The sequence below is a fragment of the Podarcis melisellensis genome, assembly GCF_964234715.1.
Source record: "Podarcis melisellensis genome assembly, chromosome: 13".
NCBI classification, from domain to species: domain Eukaryota; kingdom Metazoa; phylum Chordata; class Lepidosauria; order Squamata; family Lacertidae; genus Podarcis; species Podarcis melisellensis.
Genome location: NC_138545.1, coordinates 38,695,314 through 38,717,590, shown reverse-complemented (window position 1 = coordinate 38,717,590; position 22,277 = coordinate 38,695,314). Strand labels below are relative to the sequence as shown.

Sequence of the window (22,277 nt, the reverse complement as noted above, 5' to 3'; positions counted from 1 at the left end):
TGGGCTTCTCTATCCTTCTCCTTCCCCCAAGCCTTTCCGCCGCCTCCCTTTCTCTCCTCCAATTCTCCTTCCGCCTTCCCTCCTTCCTCTCCCCCTTGTATGGCTCGCTTCAGCTTTTCATCCGTCCCTCCCCCCCCCCTCGCCACCTCTATTCTTTCCTTCCTGCCCCTTCTCCAATTCTTCTTTCTCCTCGCCCACCCCCTCCATCCGTAAAAAATCTGCAAGCCCTACAACCAACCCCCACTCCTTTCAGAAATGGGCATCCTTATCTCCCTCTCTCCCCAACCCCACGAATATCCCAGACGGGGAAAACCCTGCAGAAAGCAATTTGCATGTGCGATAATATTCTGGATGCAGGTTTCAGAATTGCCCAGTGCTTACTTGGCAGAGGGACTGAGCTAGGACCCATGGACCCTCTCCTCCAGCTTCCCGCAGCATGGTATATATGCCTTAAAACCACCCAGGTATAACTTCTGGGCCTTCATATTTTACATCTCTTCTATGCACATATGTACATTGCTATGTGCACCTCCTATTCTGCCTGTCAACCAAAAACCTGCCCCTTCCACAGGGATGCAGCTCAATCAGGGGCGTACCTAGGGCTTGGATAGGTTGGCCCCTGCCAAGGGTGCAAGCCCAGGGTGGGGCACAAAAATCTCGCCTCTCCACTCTGTCTCAAGTGATCAGGAGCCCACCCACCTGCTCTCCTGGCTAAGAGTTCAAAGGATCCTTTGTACGCCTCTGAACCTCACCTGCCCTGCCAGTAGTGATGTCCACATTCACTTCAAATACAGTGGTACCTTCAGGTTACAGACGTTTCAGGTTACAGACTCCGCTAACCCAAAAATAGTACCTCAGGTTAAGAACTTTGTTTCAGGATGAGCACAGAAATCGCGCAGTGGCGGCGCGGCGGCAGGGGGAGGCCCCATTAGCTAAAGTGATACCTCAGGTTAAGAACAGTTTCGTGTTAAGAATGGACCTCCAGAACGAATTAAGTTCTTAACCCGAGGTACCACTGTAATAATAATAATATTATAATTATTATGATTTTTACCCCGCCCATCTGGCTGGGTTCCCCAGCCGCTTTGGGCAGCTCCCAAAAGGATATTAAAAGCACAATAATAAAACATCAAACATTGCAAACTTCCCAATACAGAGCTGCTTTCAGATGTCTCCTAAAAGTCAGATAGTGGTTTATTTCCTTGACATCTGATGGGAGGGCATTCCACAGGGTGGGCGCCACTACCAAGAAGGCCCTCTGCCTGGTTTCCTGTAACCTCACTTCTCGCAGTGAGGGAACCACCAGAAGGCCCTCGGCGCTGGACCTCAGTGTCTGGGCTGAATGGTGGAGGTGGAGGCGCTCCTTCAGGTATACTGCCCTACCCTCCTATCCCCCCCCCATACAGGAGTGCCACAGAGGTCAAGCCCATTGCCCCTTGAGTCACGTCCTCATTCCCAGTTGATCTCTCACCCCCCACTATCGTCCTCCTTCACTGCTCTTCTCCCCAGTCATCCTTTCTACCCCCCCCCCCTATTTGTCACACCCACGTTTCCCTTCATTCTCTGGTCACCTGCCAGAAGAGCAGCTGTTTTAGTCTGTTTTAGCAAATATAACAAAGAGTTCTGGCTGCGAAAGCTAAGAGACCGATATATCCATTGCAGCTTGAGATTATGAAGGCAAAAGCCTAGTTTGTCGGATGCACAACGTACCGACTATGTACCTGGCCCTCTGATGTCACGAAATGTCGTATCCTCCACCCAAGCAAGTAAAGAATACCAGCTCACTCTTTAACCAACATCCAAAAATTAATTCATATTTGATATCTGTTGAATTTGTATTTAACAGGCTCGTATTCTGATGCATTTTTTTCTAAGTTTGTAAGATCTTTCAGCGAAGGTAACTAAATAATTTGAGTTAATTTGGGCACGCAAGATCACACTCTTAGCCCACATGAATTAATCCAGAATAATCGCCACCCCGTGTGGTTCTTTTCTTGCAAAAATTACATCCACTCAGTCACATGAAACAAGTTAACACGCAAGGGAAGAGCGTCACCCCATGTTTCTTTAACCGCAAATTATGTTGACAAAGGGGTGGTTTAAATCCACATTTGGAGACGGGGGAAATTACAGTGAGTGTCTGGAAATCATACCACATTCACACACACACACACACAGCCTTGCTGTTGTTCTTGGTGAAACGTTTCTCTTAGAACCTAGCAAAACATGTGTCTTTAAAAAAAAAAATGTCCCCAGAAATGAAAATTTAAATCCCAGTGCTCTATCTCTCCAATATATTTCTACAGATGCAGGGTCATTCAGATCCCACTTTAGGGTTCTCGCTCTCACTTCAGGGCAAATCGATTTTACAAACTTACACTGGTCAACACATTTAACTGGCTTTCCCTCAAAGGTTCCTGGAAACCGGAATTTAGTGGAGAAGCTGATAACTCGGTAATCAGAGGAGAGGAGATGGAACGGCTGTCAAGTCACCTGTAGAATAGATTTGCAGAAGGGGGACTTGCTACAAAACATTGCAGCCTGGAATGCTCCTGCCGAGAGTGCCAGCCAGCCATGCTTCCCCCCCCCCCATTCCATTCCTCCTCACCACCAATTTTTTCTTCCATCCCTCCCAACAGTCAGTCAGCATTCTGTGCCCACTGAGCATGCTCAGTCCCTCACTGGGTTGCTCTGGGGTTTGTTTTTAACCTCTGCAGGTTATGTGGAGCGTAGTGGTGCATCCAGAAAACTGCTACCATATTTGCAAAGCTAAGCAGGGTCTGGTGTAGTTTCTAATTGGATGGGAGACCACTGCATTGCAGGGGGTTGGACTAGATGACCCTTGGGAACTGGTCCAACTCTGCAATTCTGTGATTCTATTCTATAAAACTGGTGGTTCCCCCACCAAGCCTGCTAATACCTCCCCTTTGGTGCATGGGTGGCACCATTTTGGTAGCAGTAGGTTTGGCGTATGTCAGGAAAATTCCCGATACGCCCTGGCTTTCGGGTGTAAAAATGGTGCCAGGGTCACGATGGAGTCACAATGCCCCTGTGACTCTGGACAAATAGAAGCAACAGAGTATGTGCTTCTCCAATGTCTTTATTAGAGAGACATTTGAACTAGCCTCATCTTACCATGAATGTAGAATGTATTTCAATTATTTGGTTATGATTTTATGTAAACTGTGTTATTTTTACCGTTGTTAGCCACTCTGAGCCAGGCTTAGGCTGGGGAAGGTGGGATATAAATATTATTATTATTATTATTATTATTATTATTATTATTATTATTATTATTATTATTACTGTGTAAGTACCCAGGGCACACAGGACACTTCTATACCTCCCTGCTGCTTTCAGATACCAACCCTGCTACTACATGCAACATTGCCAGATTCTGCACAGCAATGCTCAAAATCTGTCGGATGATGACCTGTGCCACAAACTAGATATAATGAGATACAAACTAGATATATTGGAGTGCTCTGTAGGCTGATAGCTACAGTCTTATATATACTAACTTTTTACGAACTTTCACTCTTGTCTAATGTTCCTAACCCTTCTTTTAGACTCGCTTAGCTTCTTTTATATAGATAGATGATGGCAGATGATAGATGATAGATAGATAGATAGATAGATAGATAGATAGATAGATAGATGATAGAGGTAGAGATAGAGAGATTTTCCATTTTTAACATTCACATAACATCTTATTCCTTTTTACATAACTTTTGGCTCCGCAGAGCCACTTGACTTCCCTCCATCTCATCATCTGGTTTTCACATGCTTACGTCGTATTTCTCCACATTTATATCATCGCAATTCTACATTTATTCCAATATATTTTTAAACTTTAATCAAATGTAAAAAAAAAAAATTCTAATAAACGTTGCAAGATTTATTGCAGTCCTGCTAGTGTTTTTATATGTTTACAATAATTGTCTATATATTGAATGAATTTACTCCAATCTCTCTGGTTTCAGATTTCCCCCGTCAGCTTTGCTAATTCTGCGTAGTCCATCATCTTCACCTGCCATTCTTCTAGACTCACTTAGCTTCTTTAGGATTCTTATAGACTTTTACATATACTTTCTGTTTTAACTCCTTTTAGTTTTTTTAGAACTTTTAAAAAAATATTTTAAATGATTGTACCCCTCCTTCCTTATGCTGATCTAGGACCGTAATAAAGATTTGGTGGTGGTGGTGGTGTCGGGGGGGGGGGGGATTTTGCTGAAGCGGCAAAATGTCAGGGGAAACCAGATGTATGGCAACACAATGGGAAAAGCAGTGGAAACAGCTCCAAATCACTATTAAAATTACTATTTTGGGGGACACTACCCAGAGTGGCTGGGGCAAACCAGTCAGAGGGTGGGGTATAAATAGTAAAATAATAATAATACTTGAATAGGATGTTCCTGTTTTCATTAGAGAAATGTTGAAGGGTTTGTATGTGCCATTTCCATGCTTCTCCTACCTGACAGCCAAACTGGACAAGATGGCATTCATCATCATCATCATCATCATCATTTTATTATTTATACCCCACCCATCTGGCTGGTTTCCCAAGCCACTCTGGACGGCTCCCAATAGAACACTAAAAACAGAATAAAACTTCAAACAACTTGGGTTTGTTCCCAAAGAAAGCTCAACAATTTTGGTGGGTTTCTTAAGAAAAACAAAATACTTTTTGAAATATGGCAACCCTAGGCAGCAGTGTGGAAGCCATTTTGGTATGCCTGCTCTTGAGCAGTTGCAAATAACATCTGAAGGAAGCAAAACAAACCAAGAAACCACCACCATCAACCCCCCCCCCAAAAAAAAACATGGAAGGAAAGGAACCACATTAATTCTTTCTCCCACCCATCCACATAATTTGCTTCCTTCAGATATGTGTGGCAGGGGTGAGGAGAGAGACGGTTGTGTGTTGCCCCAGGTGGACAGGAAATATTTCTTCTGAGTCCCTAAGCTGCATGATTTGGGGAGGGTCTGGCCAGCTGCCTCTCCCGTACAAAGTGAGCAGGTTGGGATTTTCGATGGGCACATGAACACAGGTATTTATTATATGAACAGTACACTGTTAATTTAATACGGCTTTTGAAATGTTTCTTATTAATGTCACTGTATCGATTTCTATTTGGTGCATGGTTCTGAGATGCTTTGGAATGCAAAGCAACGAGGGGGCGTTTTCTAAATAAATAAATAAATGCCAGTGGCCCCCGGCCATAGTTTCCTCCATCGGCGAGGCCTGGCCGGCTTACCTGGCTGGTGAGGCAATGCTTCAACTTCACACTGGGCACCTGCATCCTAGCCACCTTTTGAGTTTTCCACAATGCAACTGTTGCAGGGAATCCCCCCCCCCCAATCATTCAGTTTGTACCAACACGACACACACACTCACACACGACATGTGTGACGTTTCTGTTATAAATTCATAGTAAATCAACCGTACATCGGATTTACACCGGTCCACTTTTATTTTGCTCCATGAAGAAAGGACTATCAAAGGGGATAGGTTTGATACGGGATGGCCATAATCCCTTGAGCATACCAGCATGTACACAGGAGCCTTGCCCAGTTGTTATGCCAACCCTGATGGTCTTAGACAGAAGACCATCAAGGTCACAAAGAACTTGCATATGGGAGTGGATTCAGCACAGACTGGAACAAAGGACAATGGTCAGCTCTTCCCTCTGGGGGCAGGAAAGTGCAAGCTTCCCTTTGTCACCTGGAAAGTACTCATGAGGAGGGGGAAAGGAGGAACCAGCCAGGTGACAAAATACTCAGGTTACCTCCACAAACCCCTCCCGCAACCCCTCCTTTTTGTGATGTATCAATGATGTAGTCATGATGTAGTTCTAGGGGTGTAGCTTGGGGGATTAGTAACTAATAAAAGTCGGGGTCTTCTTTTGTTCTGGGCTTCCATCTTGCTTCATCTTGTTGTGGGTGGGAGTCCTGTCACAACAGTTTCCAATAAAGGCCAAGCCTACAGGCTGCTGTTTTGCTCCAAATTGTCCTGGTTGGTGTCTTTGTTTTTTGCCCAAGGGAGCCCTTGGATTCCTCAGTTAACACCTTGGAGAAACATTGTGCAAGGGGCACTATGTGAAACAACAATAATATAAAAAGTAGCTAGAGCCAGCTGCCTGGTGCTGTTCTGAGTGCTGGGTCAGGAAAATGGGGGGGGGGTTTCAGCAGGGGGGGCCTGCCAGGTGGTTGGGGCCGTGGCAATTCATTGCCCAAGGCTGCCAGGTGCTGACACCAGGGTCTGGGAGCTGTCATGTTGCAAGAGCTGCCATGCTGCTACTGACAAGGTGTGAATATATACCCCCATGGTTTAAAGATCTATTGACCCCAAACACAGCTGGTGATTTAGTCTGCCCAAGCAATGCTTACCAGCGTGCATCTATCTTATTAACACTGAATGAGTCCTGTCCTCTCGTTTTCAGGTTGGATTTCACAACCCGTCAAAACTTTCCGGAGCCAAACCTATCTCTACCCTGGTAACAACTCTACAGAGAAGCTACGTTGATTGGCTGAAGGACTTGGTCCATGGCTCTGTGGCCATGTGACTTTGCTGTGAGGGGAAGAAAAACTGCCTGAATTACGTGGTTAATACCTCTTTGCAGAAAGCAGAACCATAGCTGTCAACGTTTATCCTTTTTTAAAGGGAAATTCCCTTATTCCGAATAGGATTCCTCGCAAGAAAAGGGGAAAGTTGACAGCTATGAGCAGAACAAGAGCCAAACACAGGAAGAAGCGAGGCCACCAGCCGTTGCCAAGGTGGTGCCCTTGAGATGTTTTGGACCACAGCTAAGGCTAGTCCTCCAGTGGCGGAGGCTGCTCTAGCAACACTCGCCAATTTTCACGACAGCCGACCTCATGGCGTCGGCGGGAAAGGAATGTTCAACACCCAGAAAAATGACACAGGAGATAATGATGCGAAGATGTCTAGCTAGCGACTCTCCACTGGGAACAGATGATGGACAGCAAAGAGGAGAGGGCTGGAAAGAGGTTAATCATCTGAGGTTAAAACCTTCCACTAATTTGTCTATCACTTCCCGTTCCCAAGCCATATAATTTCCTTCTTTGCTAGGATTAAACAAAATATGAGGAAGGGGGAGAGGGTAAGGGGTGGGAAGCATTTCTATGATAAATAAAAGCACCCACGTACTTAATTTCTACCCTGTGGGTATTTAGGTCCTCCTAGACTGATTACAGTGTGGCGGGTGGGTGTCTTGCAACATGTCATTGATGCAATAATAGTATATTTGTGGTGGATTTATTCTGGATCATCCACACATCATTTTGCTTTAGTAATTGCCCTGTGATGCTTCCCCAACGTTACTGCCTCACTGGCGGGGCACAACCAATGCAAGACAACAGCAACAAACCGGAACATTTGTGGTACGAAAACTTGCAGGATTTCAGGAGGAACTTAAAGGACATGCACTGAATGGCAATAAAGCACTACGTCCACTCAAAGATTTTCTGCAAGCGCAGGAGCGCTAGCTAGGTCCCAACACCATGGGTGTCTGGGGCCGTGGGTGCCATTGCAACATGCACCAAAATTTGTGGGTTCCCAGCCCCTTCGTGGGGAATTTTGTGGGTGCTTGAGCCCCCAGGGAGTTGGCACCTATGTGCAGGTGTGAACAGTAATCACAGAGAGATGGCGTATAACAGCCGCAATATCATCATGGGCACCTATCATCATGAATACACATTGAAAAGGAGGGAAATGATATACAATGAATTGAAGAAAATGTTCCATTTAACATTTGTTTAAAAACCCGAGGTATTTTTGTTGGGGATTGTAGGGAAAGACCTGCCAAAAAAGTTGAAAAACATCTTCAAGTATGTGACAATGGCCACGAGAGTTCTGGTAGCACAAGGATGGAAGAGTGAAGAAACCCCAACTAAAGAATCATGGCAAGAAAAACTGGTGGACTATGCAGAACTGGCAAAACTGACATATAAACTACGGGACAAGGATAACTGTGACTTTAAGGATGAATAGGAACCCTTTACAAAGTATCTGAAGATGCAACAAAGTGAACTGGACTCCTTGACAGGTTTTGAATAAACATTCACAAACTTTTTATTGATAATAATCAGCTAAATAGTTTGAGGAGCTATACAACTTTGTAACATGCAGAAAACAGCATTTTTAGAGAAACCAAAGACTGGAACTGAGGGAAATCGGGGGGGGGGTGGGTGGGTTTTGTGTGGAGGGAGGTAGGAAAAATGGGGGGGGGGACAAGGATGATATGTTTTTTGGATAATATGTCTTGTTATAATTTTGAATAAAGAAATTTTAAAAAAGAAAAGAAAAGGAGGATTCTATATCACTCACTGGGCAGGGCTGTTAACACAGGCCTGCAGCAGGGAGGTTTTCCCCCTTTGTTCCCCCCCCCCTAAACAAAGGGAAGACAGGGAGGGGCGGGATGGGGGTTGGATTATGCACAGTGCGCCGTTAATTCACAGCGCCGCAAAGGTATGGCCCTACTACAAACCACAAACGCCATTCTCCCGGCCATTTGTTGCTGCCCTCAGGTCAATGGTTAGTGTCTGAATCAAGCATGGCCACTTGGCCTCTCCCCAAGGTGATGTGAGACCAGGTAACCTCTTACACCTGGAATGAGAGCAAGAGAACCTGGTGAAAGGGAAAATGCAATGCTCTGGGCTTTATTTGTTTGTTCTGGTACCCATTATGGGGAACTCCTTCCCTTAGGAGACTCATTAGGTTGCCTCCCTCCCAGTTTTTATAAAAGCAGCTTTCATCCCACAGGACATCTGAAGGTGGTTAAAAGCAATTGTTGGGTTTTCATCTGGTTGTTCGTAAGGCTGCCTAATATTATTACGATTTTGACCTCGTCTGCTGTCTGGTGCTATTTTTGTGTTTTGTTGCCTTTGTCGCTTGCATCACGGAGCCGGTTTTAATCTTGCATGTATTTCATATCTGAACGGTGTACTACCTTGGGAAATCCTTATGGGGGAGGAAAGATGATCCATGGATTTAATTAATAAACATATGAATAATAAAGGAGTGCATCTTTAATTGATACGAAATGGGGCGTGGGGCCAAATTGCACCTCGCGTGCGCAGAGTGTGGCTTTTGTGCAGACAAGTGTGGCTTGTGACAATGGGACAAATGAAAATAATTACTAAGCTACCATAGGGTGCAAAGAGGATTGGCCGGTGAATTGTCAGCCTGTTCCGTGACTGTGGTTAAATATTGCCAAACATTACATGAAGCTAAGAATGCCACTGGGAATGTCCAGATAATTGTATCCTCTTCTTATTGATTTATTTAATTTAACAGGATTTATTAATCAACAAAACCTATAAGAAGATTACATAAAATATTAAAGATACATTAAAATTGCCCATAAAATCTGACAAGCTGACCTAAAAAATGCTTAAAAATATAAATAAAACCAGCAATTAAAAAAATACATTATAAAATAAATTAACATTTTAAAACACATCTCAAATTTACTTTTGGCTTAATAAGTAAGGATTCGAACAAGCCTTTCACGGAAGCATAGAAGAATAGAATCGAAGGAACCACGAGGGTCATCTAGTATAATTCCCTGCAATGCAAGAATCTTTTGCCCAACACGGGGCTCAAACCCACGACCCATGTGATTAAGAGCCTCACACTCTACCAACCAAGCTCCTCTTTCAATCGCTTATGCAGTCCCTTTGATTCTCTCTTCACAGTGGAAGGCAACAACCAAGAGCCCTTCCGCTAGATATCGTTTACAGTTTCGTTTCAACTGGGAAACTGTGGTTAACAGTTTCAAACAGCTTCTCCTGCTCTGGAGGGTTGGACTCGAACCAATGGCAAGTCAGTAATTATGGCATAAGCTTTTATGGGCTAGAGTCCACTTCAGCAGATGTATCTAATGAAGTGGACTGTAGTCTATGAACATTCATTCCAGAACAAATCCATTTGTCTTCAAGGAGCCTCAAGAGTCTCCATTGTCTATGCCAATGAAATGTTGAGGACAACATCTGGAGGGTCACAGCTTCCTAATCCGATAAAGCAACGTTTTGTGGCAAGTCCCCACTTGTTCTCTCTCTAATACCATACTTTAGTGATGCTGTTTGGAAATGAAATGGGGCCAAAAATATATAAAGTGGTTTCTGCATACTTAGGGGACTCCCTAGGTGGGCAGAAGTATATTCATTTGTACATTAAAATAATAACAAATAAAACAGAAAGCATGAGGTCGAATGGCCCAGAAGGACCCATGAATAATAAGATTCTGACATCAGGAAGAACTTTCTGACAGTAAGAGCTGTTCAGCAGTACAGTGGTCTTCCTTAGGAGGTTGTGGACTCTCCTTTGTTGGATATTTTAAATAATAATAAGAAGAAGAAGAATTTATTATTTGTACCCAAACAACTGGCTGGGTTTCCCCAGCCACTCTGGGCGGCTTCCACAAACACCACAAATACCCTAAGATGTCACACATTAAAAACTTCCCTAAACAGGGCTGCCTTAAGATGTCTTCTGAATGTCAGGTAGTTGTTTGTCTCTTTGACATCTGATGGGAGGGCATTCCACAGGGTGGGCGCCACTACCAAGAAGGCCCTCTGCCTGGTTCCCTGTAGCTTTGCTTCTCACAATGAGGGAAATCTCCAGAAGGCCCTCGGCACTGGACCTCAGCGTCCGGGCAGAACGATGGGGGTGGAGACGCTCCTTCAGGTATACTGGGCCGAGGCCATTTAGGCTTTAAAGGTCAGCACCAACACTTAAAGCAGAGGTTGGATGGCTACCTGTCTTGTAGGATCGATCTAGTTGAGATTCCTGCATTGCAGGGGGTTGGAATATTTTCTGAGAATCCTCCAGAAAAATAATCTCTCAAAGGACCTGTTGATGGCATTTTACCATTGTACTGTTGAGTGTATTAACTTATGGTCTGTGTGTGTGGTTTGGGAGTTGCACAGTCGGGGAAAAAACAATGCTGTCCAGGGTTGTAAAGACTGCGGAGAGAATAATTGGGTGCACTCTTCCCACCTTGGATCAAATCTATGCTTCCAGGTGCCATAAGAAAGCTGCAGAGATAGTGCACACCCCAGAAATGATCTCTTTCAGCTTCTGCCTTCTGGAAGAAGGTACAGGGTTATAAAGTCTAGGACTAGCCGCCTGAGAAACAGTTTCTATCCAAATGTGATTTTGGTTTTAAATGCAGTGTAAGGTAGTCTTTATGGGATATATTGTATTCAGTTATGGGGTATCAGAGTTTTTAGGTGCTAACCAGGCTGGGATTGCAGGCTCAGGGTTTTTTGAATGTCTGATTAGATTTTTTCAATTTCGTTGTTCTGTATGGGACAATGACAATAAAGATTATTGTATTGTATTGTATTGTATTGTATTGTATCGTATTTATCTACTTGCATTGGGATGCTTTCAAACTGCTAGGTTCAATTATACGATTTTATGAAACTATGACTTCATATGCTGGCTTTTTCAAAGCTGTTAACCATCGTTTTCTGGTTCAGGAAAGAAACTGAAGGTAATGAATGGTTTGTTCCAGACTTCCCAGTTTGTTCACTAGCTTTGTGCAAAAGAGGAGCGATTGGGTTGCATTTGTAACCAAAGGCCTTGCTCATACCTCGACTTTTTAAGTCAAGATATGACCATCCAAACATGGTCAATATATACATGGCAGCACACTCTTTTTATCTCATTGTGATGTCATTTGTTAGAATGCTTCTCCCTGCTGCCCCCCAACCTTGCAACACTCAGGGGCACAGCTAACAGTTTAGCAAAGCTCCTCCTACTGGTCAACTGCTATAACTGCAGGCATCTCCAAACAGGAAGAGGAACACAAATGGTGGCAGTTCCTGCCCAGGGCCGCCATCTTGCTTGCCGCAAGAACCAAGGAATAAATCTGCCATGTGATCCGGCTGGCTTCCTTTATATAGTCCCTTCGAGGGACTGGACTTGGGCCTTGAAACTTCTTTGCCGCCGAAAAGGTTGTTTTCATTATTTTGCATTAACGGTGGACTAATTTGTTTCTGTAATTTGCATAGCTGTCAAACCTGTCCGTGATCAAAGTTCTCATTTTGCAGCTGTTCTTATCATGCTAGAACTTCAACGACAACAAAAGGCAATCACCGGACAACCTTTGCCCAACCAGTTGAATAAAAAAGTTTCCAACTGGTCAGATGAACAGCAATCAATGCCTGTGCTTCCAGGGAGCACAGCAGACAACTTGATATTGTTCTTCGTTCAGTAAGTGAGGAGGTGAGTTTAGTAGCAGGGAGTACTGCAGGTCCCAAATAGGATCTTTATGGAAAGGATTTTGGCATAGCTGTCAACTTACAGATTTGAAAATAAGGGACCAGCAGCCTTGAAAATAAGGGATCAGCAGCCAAAATAAGGGGCACAGATATGTTCAACTTCTGAGCCCCTCTGAGCCAAATGCAGAAAGCCCAGCCAGCAGCCAAAACGAAGCCTCAAGCGGTGGTTCCCGCAGCGCAGCAACCCGGCAAAGGGGATGCAGCAAGGAAAACCACCGTCACCTCTCCGCTGGGAAGCGCTGAGCAAAGGCGAGTCCCCAGGCAATGCGGCCGATTTGATCGGTACAAGGCATGCAGGCTTCACCCCCCCCAGTCGTTTTTTCGACTCCTTATTGGGTGAGCGACGCAGCCAAGCAACACAGTTGGAGCCTTCCTCCTCCCTTGCCGGCAGGGAGGGAGGGAGGGAGATGAGCTGCTTCCTTTGAAACCCAGGAAATTTAAGGGACATCATCAATAAGGGACAGCAGTGGGACACAGCGCTGGGATAAGGGAGTTTCCCCCCAAATAAGGGACAGTTGACAGCTATGGATTTTGGTTGAGTCTGAAGTAGTAGTAGGTTGGCCACATGTCATAGAGGGGGAAGTGGTAGCTATTGCAGGATGTTAGTAGTAGCAGTAATTGTCTGTCTGTCTGTCTGTCTGTCTGTCTGTTCGTTCGCCACCCATCTGAGTGAGTTGCCCAGCCACTCTGCGCAGCTTCCAACAAACTAAAATCATTAAGCACAGTGAAAGATCAAACATTTCCCTATATAGCCGTACCTCGGAAGTCGAATAGAATCAGTTCCGGAAGTCCGTTTGACTTCCAAAATGTTCGGAAACCAAGGCACAGCTTCCGATTGGCTGCATTACGACTGTGTTGTTGTTGTTGTTGTTGTTTTGTTGTTGTTGTTGTTGTTGTTGTTATACCCTCCAACATTTCTCCATGGTTTCCAATACTGTAGATTCCCATGGATTGGGAACTCCAGATTTTACTGAACTCTGTTTCCCATCAGCCCCAGCCAACATTTCCAACAATATCCGCAAGACTACAAATTCCCCATCCCTCGATTTGATCTTGCACTGAAAGGATTGGCTGTGGATGATTTTTCTCTGCACACCCTGGCTGTGTGGGGGTGACCTCTGCATCGAGTGATCTCGAGAGCAAGCACCCTGGGTAAAACACAAAGGTCTCTTGCCTCTTGACAGCTAGCCTGAGGTATCGTGGGTGATGAATCCTTCCTAACCACAGAGGCTATAATGATTGTGGTGAAGCTGTAAGTTGATGACACAGGCAAAATCCAAGAATAGGACTATGTAATAGGGTTCGCCAATTGTCTTGATTTTTGTCAAGGCAGTCCAAATAACAATTCAACGTTCATGGGTTCATTAGTAAGTTCTCTGCTCACCCTATTTCGCAACTCAAGGCAATGTCTGGTATTATTAAGGTCCATGCAGAAAAGAAAAACAGACTAGGACTGAACAGTGGATAAAAAAAGCAATAAAATAAAAAGATTATACACTCTGCTCGTGATCTGTTTGCCAGGACCAGCTCAGCAAAATGCTATCTGATATATATATATATATATATATATATATATATATATATATATGCTTTCGTAGATTTTCACGGGTACAGGAATGCAGGTTTTGGTGTCCTCGGGTGTCTTCCCGTGTAAAAGTTGGGGTGTCTAGGCGACGTTTCGACGAGGTCTCACTCGTCATCTTCAGGCTGGTGCTTTCGGCTTCTTGTTACTGGAACAGAGCAGGATCTCAGTGTTTGAGTTCCTATAAATACTGTTGAGGGGGTGTGGTGTATAGCCTCCAATGTTCTGGGCAGAGAGGAAGTTCCCAGGCTAGTGTGCCTTTTCTTCTTTTGTTCCTTAATTACTTGAGGGATATCTTGAGTGATTTCTTGAGTGATATCCTGAGTACCACTTAGGTGGGTCATTAGGTGTGGATTAGTTGCTAAAGTCTTTGTGTCTTGACCTCTTGAACTTTGTGAAGAGTTTTTCTGAGAAGATGGCTGTACTGCACTTAGTTGTGCTCTGGCTTGGCTTCGTGTATAGGGGCGAGCTGTGGTTTTGTGGCCTGTGTCAGCCAGATCTGTGTAGGGATTGCAGGGGGGTGCAGCATCCGGAGGTGCCACCATGGTTTGGCTACTGGATGGTGTCTGTAATTTATCTGTGGAGAGGGTCTGGGTTTGGGTCTGGTGTGGTTGATTGGTGATGGCGTTCTGTGTGCCTCTGGATCTGGTGTCAGTTTTTGTGGGGAGGGCTAATTTCCAGATGTCTGGCAAGCGGGATGTGTCGTCACGCTTGTTCATGTTGTGAGGGTGTTTCTCTATCTCGATGGCTTCCATGATTATTCTCTTGTGGTGATGTTCCATGTTAAAGAGCAATTTGGAATCTGCAAAATTAATTTCGTGTCCTGTTTCTTTCATGTGTTGGAAAAGAGAGGAAGTTTTTTCTTCTTTTTTGACGGCATTCTTGTGTTCTGCGATACGTGCATTTATTTGTCTGTTTGTTTGTCCAATGTACGTGGCTGGGCAGACTTTGCAGGGTATTTCATAGACCCCTTGGTTTTCCAACTGGATTTTATCCTTGGGGTTTCTGAGGATATTGGCTATTTTTTGGTTGGTGCAAAAGGCTGTTTTGATATTGTGTTTATGGAGGATTTTGCTAATTTTATCTGTAGTGCCCTTGATATAAGGAAGGAGGGCCATGCCATTGTTTTCTTCTGTGTCTTGGTTTTTGGGGGGTGTTTCTTTTTGGATTAGCTTCGTAACCCTGTGCAATCCCTACACAGATCTGGCTGACACAGGCCACAAAACCACAGCTCGCCCCTATACACGAAGCCAAGCCAGAGCACAACTAAGTGCAGTACAGCCATCTTCTCAGAAAAACTCTTCACAAAGTTCAAGAGGTCAAGACACAAAGACTTTAGCAACTAATCCACACCTAATGACCCACCTAAGTGGTACTCAGGATATCACTCAAGAAATCACTCAAGATATCCCTCAAGTAATTAAGGAACAAAAGAAGAAAAGGCACACTAGCCTGGGAACTTCCTCTCTGCCCAGAACATTGGAGGCTATACACCACACCCCCTCAACAGTATTTATAGGAACTCAAACACTGAGATCCTGCTCTGTTCCAGTAACAAGAAGCCGAAAGCACCAGCCTGAAGATGACGAGTGAGACCTCGTCGAAACGTCGCCTAGACACCCCAACTTTTACACGGGAAGACACCCGAGGACACCAAAACCTGCATATATATATATATATATATATATATATATATATATATATATATATATATATTAATAATAATAATATTTATTAAAAGTTTTCAACAGTAAAAAGCATACAAAGTTACATATAGTTTTCCAATATCCACAGTTCATTCTCCTCCTTGGACTTCCTCACGACTCTCGTTCCTGCATTCTGAACTCATAAATTTTACCAGCAAATTATTAACTTGTTTCAATTCTAGTAGTACAATTTTCCAATATTAAATCTCAAACTTTAGAAAATTTAAACCACAATTCTAGAATCTTATTTTTAAAGTGATATTTATCCAAAATTTGTCTTTTCTTTTAATGGCATTTAAGTTCTTATTCCTTTTAGCTAGTTTGTTGGTACCATGTTATTGCAAATCTTACATCTTTCTTAACATTCATACAATTTATAATGTTTTTTGTAAATAGTCCTTAAATTTCTTCCAATCCTCCTCCACCAGTTCTTCTCCCAGGTCCCAGCAAAATGCTATCTGATAGGCTCCCCTGGTATCAGCACGTCCCTTTCCATGGACTTACTAGTGGTGGCACCACAACAATTTTTGCAGCAGACAACTGTGAGGCATTTCCCCACAATGCCCCAGAATAACTTGGCTCTGGCTTGATGCGATTGGCCACAGCATCTGTAGAGCAGGGGGTGGAAGAGGGACACTTGATGTGGAATATGTCCCTATTTTCACCTGAGGAATGTTGGCAACCAGCTAGGCTGTGGGCTAGTTTAACCACTAAGCCGGGATTCAATGGGCTAACAACAACTTCACACGGACGCTCTGCTATAAGGGAATGAACAAAGCATGGCAATTCCAGGGCATAGGAGCGACCACTGAGTAACAAAAACTGTGGCAGAATGAGGGGGCCACCTCAGGCAGCTGGTTTTAGAGGTCATGAAAGGGCAGCAAAGTGTTGACTTTATTTCACAGAATCACAGAACGGTGGAGTTGGAAGGGACCCCAAAAATAATCTAATCCAGGGTTTCCCAAACTTGGGTCTCCAGCTGTTTTTGGACTACAACTCCCATCATCCCTAGCCAGCAGGACCAATGGTCAGGGATGATAGGACTTGTAGTCCAAAAACAATTGGAGAAACACTGATCTAGTCCAACTCCCTGCAATGCAAGAATCTGTTTACCCGATGTGGGGCTTGAATCCACAACCCTGAGATTAAGAATCTCATGCTGTAACAACAGAGCTATTTAATTTTATTATTGTTGTATTTTCATTCCAAAGGAGGAGAGGGGCTTGTGAGATTTTGTGCAGTAACTTGGCCACCCTTAGGTGCTAGGCCCCTTGTCTTGGAGCGTGAGGGGGGCACATTTGCTGGTACCCAACAGAAGAAGAAGAAGAAGTAGAGTTTGGATTTGATATCCCGCTTTATCACTACCCGAAGGAGTCTCAAAGCGGCTAACATTCTCCTTTTCCTTCCTCCCCCACAACAAACATTCTGTGAGGTGAGTCCTGCTCAGCATCACCAGTGAACATAACGTCCCCCCCTGCCCAAGCCCCTTTTGCTTCTCAATTTTTGGGGGACAAATGCAGTTAGGCAAACAGATGCCACGGAAGACCAGGCTCCTCTGCCTTTAAAAGCTGTGGTGTCTGCGCCACCCACACAGCCTTCCTAAGCGAATTGTTCCCCAGCCCAACTTCTGCGCATGGAAGTCTCAGGCCACGCGTATCGCTGGTTACCGAGTGAGAAGGAAAGAACTTGGCAGCTGCTTACAAACCCAGAATGTTCCCCAACCGCCACCCCTGCGCTGCAGTCCTCACAACCATCTCCAAGGATATGCAAATCGATCCAGTAACACATCAAGAACTATATTGAGATGCCAGGAATTGGGGCCATATGGAAGTCTGCATTTGAACTCCTCGGCTTGGCACGGCCTTCGCCAGCCTGGAGCGATCACGTCGGGAGTTGTAGTTTAAAACATCTGGAAAGCAGCACGTTCCTGAAAGCTGGGTTAGCACGGGCTAGAGAATTGGAACGCCAGGTACCTCTTAACTGGAAGTGCTGCGGTGGTTATTGGTCTGTTCGTTTCATTCCTGATTTTTTATCTTGTATTTGCGTTTTTACGTTGCATTTTTATGTTGTGGACCGCCCTGAGATCCGCAGATGAAGGGTGGGGTAATAATAATAATAATAATAATAATAATAATAACAATAATAATAATTTTTATTTATACCCCGCCCTCCCCAGCCAAGGCCAGGCTCAGGGCAACTAACAAGCAATAATAAAAACAAGCTGAATGAATACAACTTAAAAACAAGATTAAAATACAACATTAAAATACTGAAACATTAAAATATTAAAATGCAGCCTCATCACAGGAGGAGAAAGGAAAAAGGAAAAAGAAAGAGGGGGAGGGAATCAAATTGGCTCCAAGCCAAAGGCCAGGCGGAACAACTCTGTCTTACAGGCCCTGCGGAAAGAAATCAGATCCTGCAGGGCCCTGGTCTCATGAGGCAGAGTGTTCCGCCAGTGTTGAAAAGGCCCTGACTCAGCGTGAAGCTAATCTAACTTCCTTAGGGCCCGGGACCACTAGGGTGTTGCTATTTATGGACCTTGAGGCTCTCCGTGGGACATAACGGGAGAGGCGGTCCCGTAGGTACGAGGGTACAAATGTAATAAATAAATAAATGGACCCGGGACATTCTGTATTCAAAGCACATGTTCTGTATTCAAAGCACATCCCATTAGGGATGAGGAGGGGGAATATCAATTTGGTTCACCTTTAAAGGAAAACCTACCAGATTTGCACTTTCTGACACGATCTGCAAAACAAGCCGCGCTTCAAATTTTGCACGTCTCCAAAGATTGCAATGCAATTCTGCAGCCAAGTTATGGTAATGTGTGTGTGGATGTATATGCTGGAGCAGGCATAAGCAAACTCGGCCCTCCAGATGTTTTTTGGGACTACAATTCCCATCATCCCTGACCGCTGGTCCTGTTAGCGAGGGATGATGGGAGTTGTAGTCCCCAAAAATCTGGAGGGCCAGGTTTGCCTCTGCCTGTGCTAGAGTAAAGTGTGCGTAGAAACTGTTAGTAAAAGGAACTTATAAAAAAACACCAAACCATTATATCAGGAGGAATTGCTTTGAAAAAATGTGCGCTCTAGACCAGAGTTGCATACAAAAAATGTGTATATCGGGATAAATTTGCCCTAAAATGCCAAAGGACTTTAAATGGGGGGGGGGGTGCAGAGAGAATTCACAAACAGATGTGAAAATGTGTTGAGCTGAACTTAAGACTGGAAAAATGAGAAATGGGGAAACCGAAACCAACTAGATTTGCCCCTCCCTATCTACCGCCGAAGGGACGCGGGTAGCATTGTGGGTTAAACCGCAGAGCCTAGGGCTTGCCAATCAGAAGGTCAGAAGTTCAAATCCCTGCGACGGGGTGAGCTCCTGTTGCTCGGTCCCTGCTCCTGCCAACCTAGCAGTTCGAAAGCACGTCAAAGTGCAAGTAGATAAATAGGTACCACTCCGGCGGGAAGGTAAACGGCGTTTCCGTGCGCTGCTCTGGTTCGCCAGAAGCGGCTTAGTCATGCTGGCCACATGATCCGGAAGCTGTATGCTGGCTCCCTCGGCCAGTAAAGCGAGATGAGCGCTGCAACCCCAGAGTCAGCCATGACTGGACCTAATGGTCAGGGGTCCCTTTTCCTTTTATCTGCCGCCGAGTGATTTCAGTATCGGGATGTATCGTTTGCCCTCTGGCCTTTGACCTTTTAGGTTACGTTCAGATCCAACTGCTAAGTTTTCCCCCGCTGTGCGAGTGCGCGTTAGACAATTCCTTTCCTTAAAAAAACACACACACACACACAAGATAATACACATAACCCCAGGAGGTAGGGAATTGGAAAAAAAGAACCTTCTGGGAAACAGAGAATGAAAATTGCGAGTCTGGTTAACGATGAGCAGTGCTTCCTAAGTAACAAGCTTAAGACGGCCGGTTCCTCCCACAAGTCTCTTCTGTACCTTAAAGACGTCTTGTTGGAACAATCAGTAAGTGCAATTATCCCCATGTGAGAGGTAAGGCGGACTGAGGGGGGGGGAGGACTGTCGTGTTGGCAGAGAACACTCCTTTCATGTAGGAGGCCCCAGATTCCATCCGCAGCATCTCATGTAAAAAGAAACAACCAACCAACTAAAAAAAAAAGGATTTCAGGAAGCTGCTCCTTTGTACCTGAGATGCAGACACAGAATGCACCTGTCATTTATGAGAACAAGTGCTGAAAATCACGGAACGGCCTCACAGAAGCAGGGAACACCCCCCAAGGAACAGCCGGTGTTCATTGTCCATGGTACTTAACATGAAACACTGTGTCCAGAGGAAAGATGCTTTTCTGAGAATCAGAGGGTGGTAAACAAACAACATGGCTGTCCATCATGCACACCCTTCCGAGTGTCTCTGTTTTCCAGGGACAGTTCAGGAATTACAGAATGCCATCCCAGTTTCTGATTTGATCCCGGAATATCCCGGTTTTTCCTCCCCTCCACATGTCAGAGAAAAAATTAAAGTGGTGGGGTGTGGGGGTGCAAAAACAGAGCCCCGTTTGCACTGAAAATAAAATTTCCCTGCACCAAATGAACGAAATGGTGAAGCTTCCTATAATTTTGAAGGAAAATGTCACCAATCCACTCTAAATTCTTTCATGCCTCAGCAGCCAGGCGTTTTTTAAAGAAACACATGCGGTGTTTACTCCTTTACTGTAAATGGCGCCATATACAGTCTACTCAGAGGTAAGTCCCACTGTATTCAATGAAGCTTACTCCCAGATAACAGACTGTGCGGCCTTACACTGCCATCCTAAGTATTTTTACTCAGAACTAAGTCCCGCTGAGTTCAACAGGATTTACTCTGATATTCTCCTGATTGTCCTCACAGTTTCTATTATTATTATTATTATTATTATTATTATTATTATGATGATGATTTCCCACCTTTTTTCCTGACAGGGACTCAAGGCAGCTCACAGCTAAAAAATTATTTCATTCCATTGATCTGTTGAAGGTCTTGTACATGATCCCTTCCCTTGCACACTTTCTCGTTGAAACAATCCTGTGAGGTTGGTTAGGCTGAGAGGTTGCAATTGCCTCAAGGTGACAGGTGTATATGTGCATACAACATATATGTTTGCAACCACAAGATGTAATGCTGTAATATAATAAGGAATGCATGTCCAAAGTATAATACAAAAATTTATTAAGGAATTATAGACATTTATAGAATGTATATATAGTAATCACGCTTAAGTAAGAGCAATGCAGAGAAGCCAAAAGAGGGTTGGAAGGAAGTTAATTCGGATAAGATATAGATTGAAAGGAGAATAATATTGTTAAGCTGCGTTGTGTTTAAGATATTTGGAAAAAATAATAAACATTATTTGGGGAAAACAACATACCGTATTTTTCGCCCTATAGGACGCACCGTCCCATAAGGCGCACCTAGTTTTTTGGGGGGGAAATAAAGGGAAAAAAATATTTTTCCCCCAGGCGCGGGGCGGGGGTGGGGGAGGCCCGCCCGAGCTTCCCCCGACTCCAGCCCCCAAACAGGCAGCTCTCTGCAATCCGTGGGAGCCCAGCGCTGGCTCCCGCTGCTTGCGGAGAGGTCCGCGAAGCCTGGACGCGCTGAGCTCAGCGCGCGCAGGCTTCAGCATGCAGGAACTCTCCGCAAGCAGCGGGAGCACTCCTGCTGCTTGCGGAGAGGTCCGCAAAGCCTGAAGAGTGAGAGGGGTCGGTGTGCACCGACCCCTCTCGCTCTCCAGGCTTCACCGAAAGCCTGCATTCGCCCCATAGGACGCACACACATTTCCCCTTCATTTTTGGAGGGGGTAAAGTGCGTCCTATAGGGCGAAAAATACGGTATATGTTTGCAGCAAGATCAAACATGAGAGAAGCTTCCTGATGTAGAACAGAATGTCCCCATTTTCATTGGGGAAATGTTGGAGGGCATGCATCATGTTCATGGCTAGGAGGTGAGCTTCCACCGCAGTCAGCTGGACAGCTGCTGTCGGAAAGAGAATGATGGGCTGGAAAAGGGGTGGGCTAACCCTAACCCTCCCCTCCCACCCAAAGGCCAAATTATCTTATTTATTTATTGAATCTATACACCAGCCTATACCTGGAGGTCTCAGGGTGGTTCACAGAAAAGCTCACAATATATAAAATAAAAATAAAAACAATAACCCAATAACACCCCCCCACCCGCAAAAAAGAACCATATTTTAAAAAGGCATAGGATGTCAATCAGGTCAACCAAAAGCTGGGTTCAAAAGGAACATTTTTGCCTGGTGCCTAAAGGTACATAATAAAGGCGCCAGGTGAACTTCCCTGGGGAGAGCATTCCACAGACGGGGAGCCACTGCAGAGAAGGCCCCGTTCTCGTGTTGCCACCCTCTGCACCTCTCGTGGAGGAGGCACACGGAGGGCCTCAGAAGATGATCTCAGGGTCCAGGTAGGTTCACATGGAAAGAGATATTGCGGTCCTGAGCCGTAATGCAGCAGTCAGCGAGTGGACAAGGTCTACCTACCAGTGAGCATGGCTGGAGGCAGAAATGGGTGGGGCCTGGACTAGCGTCAAAAGAGGATAGGGCAAATTGATGGAGGGAAGGCTATTAGCCATGATGGCTATGCCTCTGCTGCCACAAAATGCTTCCCAGTATCAGTTGCTGGAAACCAGTGGCCCATCTAATCCAGCATCC

The 22,277-nt window shown here is 44.8% G+C and overlaps 1 protein-coding gene across 2 annotated transcripts in view; it reads right to left on the bottom strand.

The window, feature by feature from the left end:
• LRRC4B (leucine rich repeat containing 4B) overlaps window positions 1-22,277 on the bottom strand; it is a 148,169-nt gene that overhangs the window by 66,095 nt on the left and 59,797 nt on the right. The window lies entirely within an intron of this gene.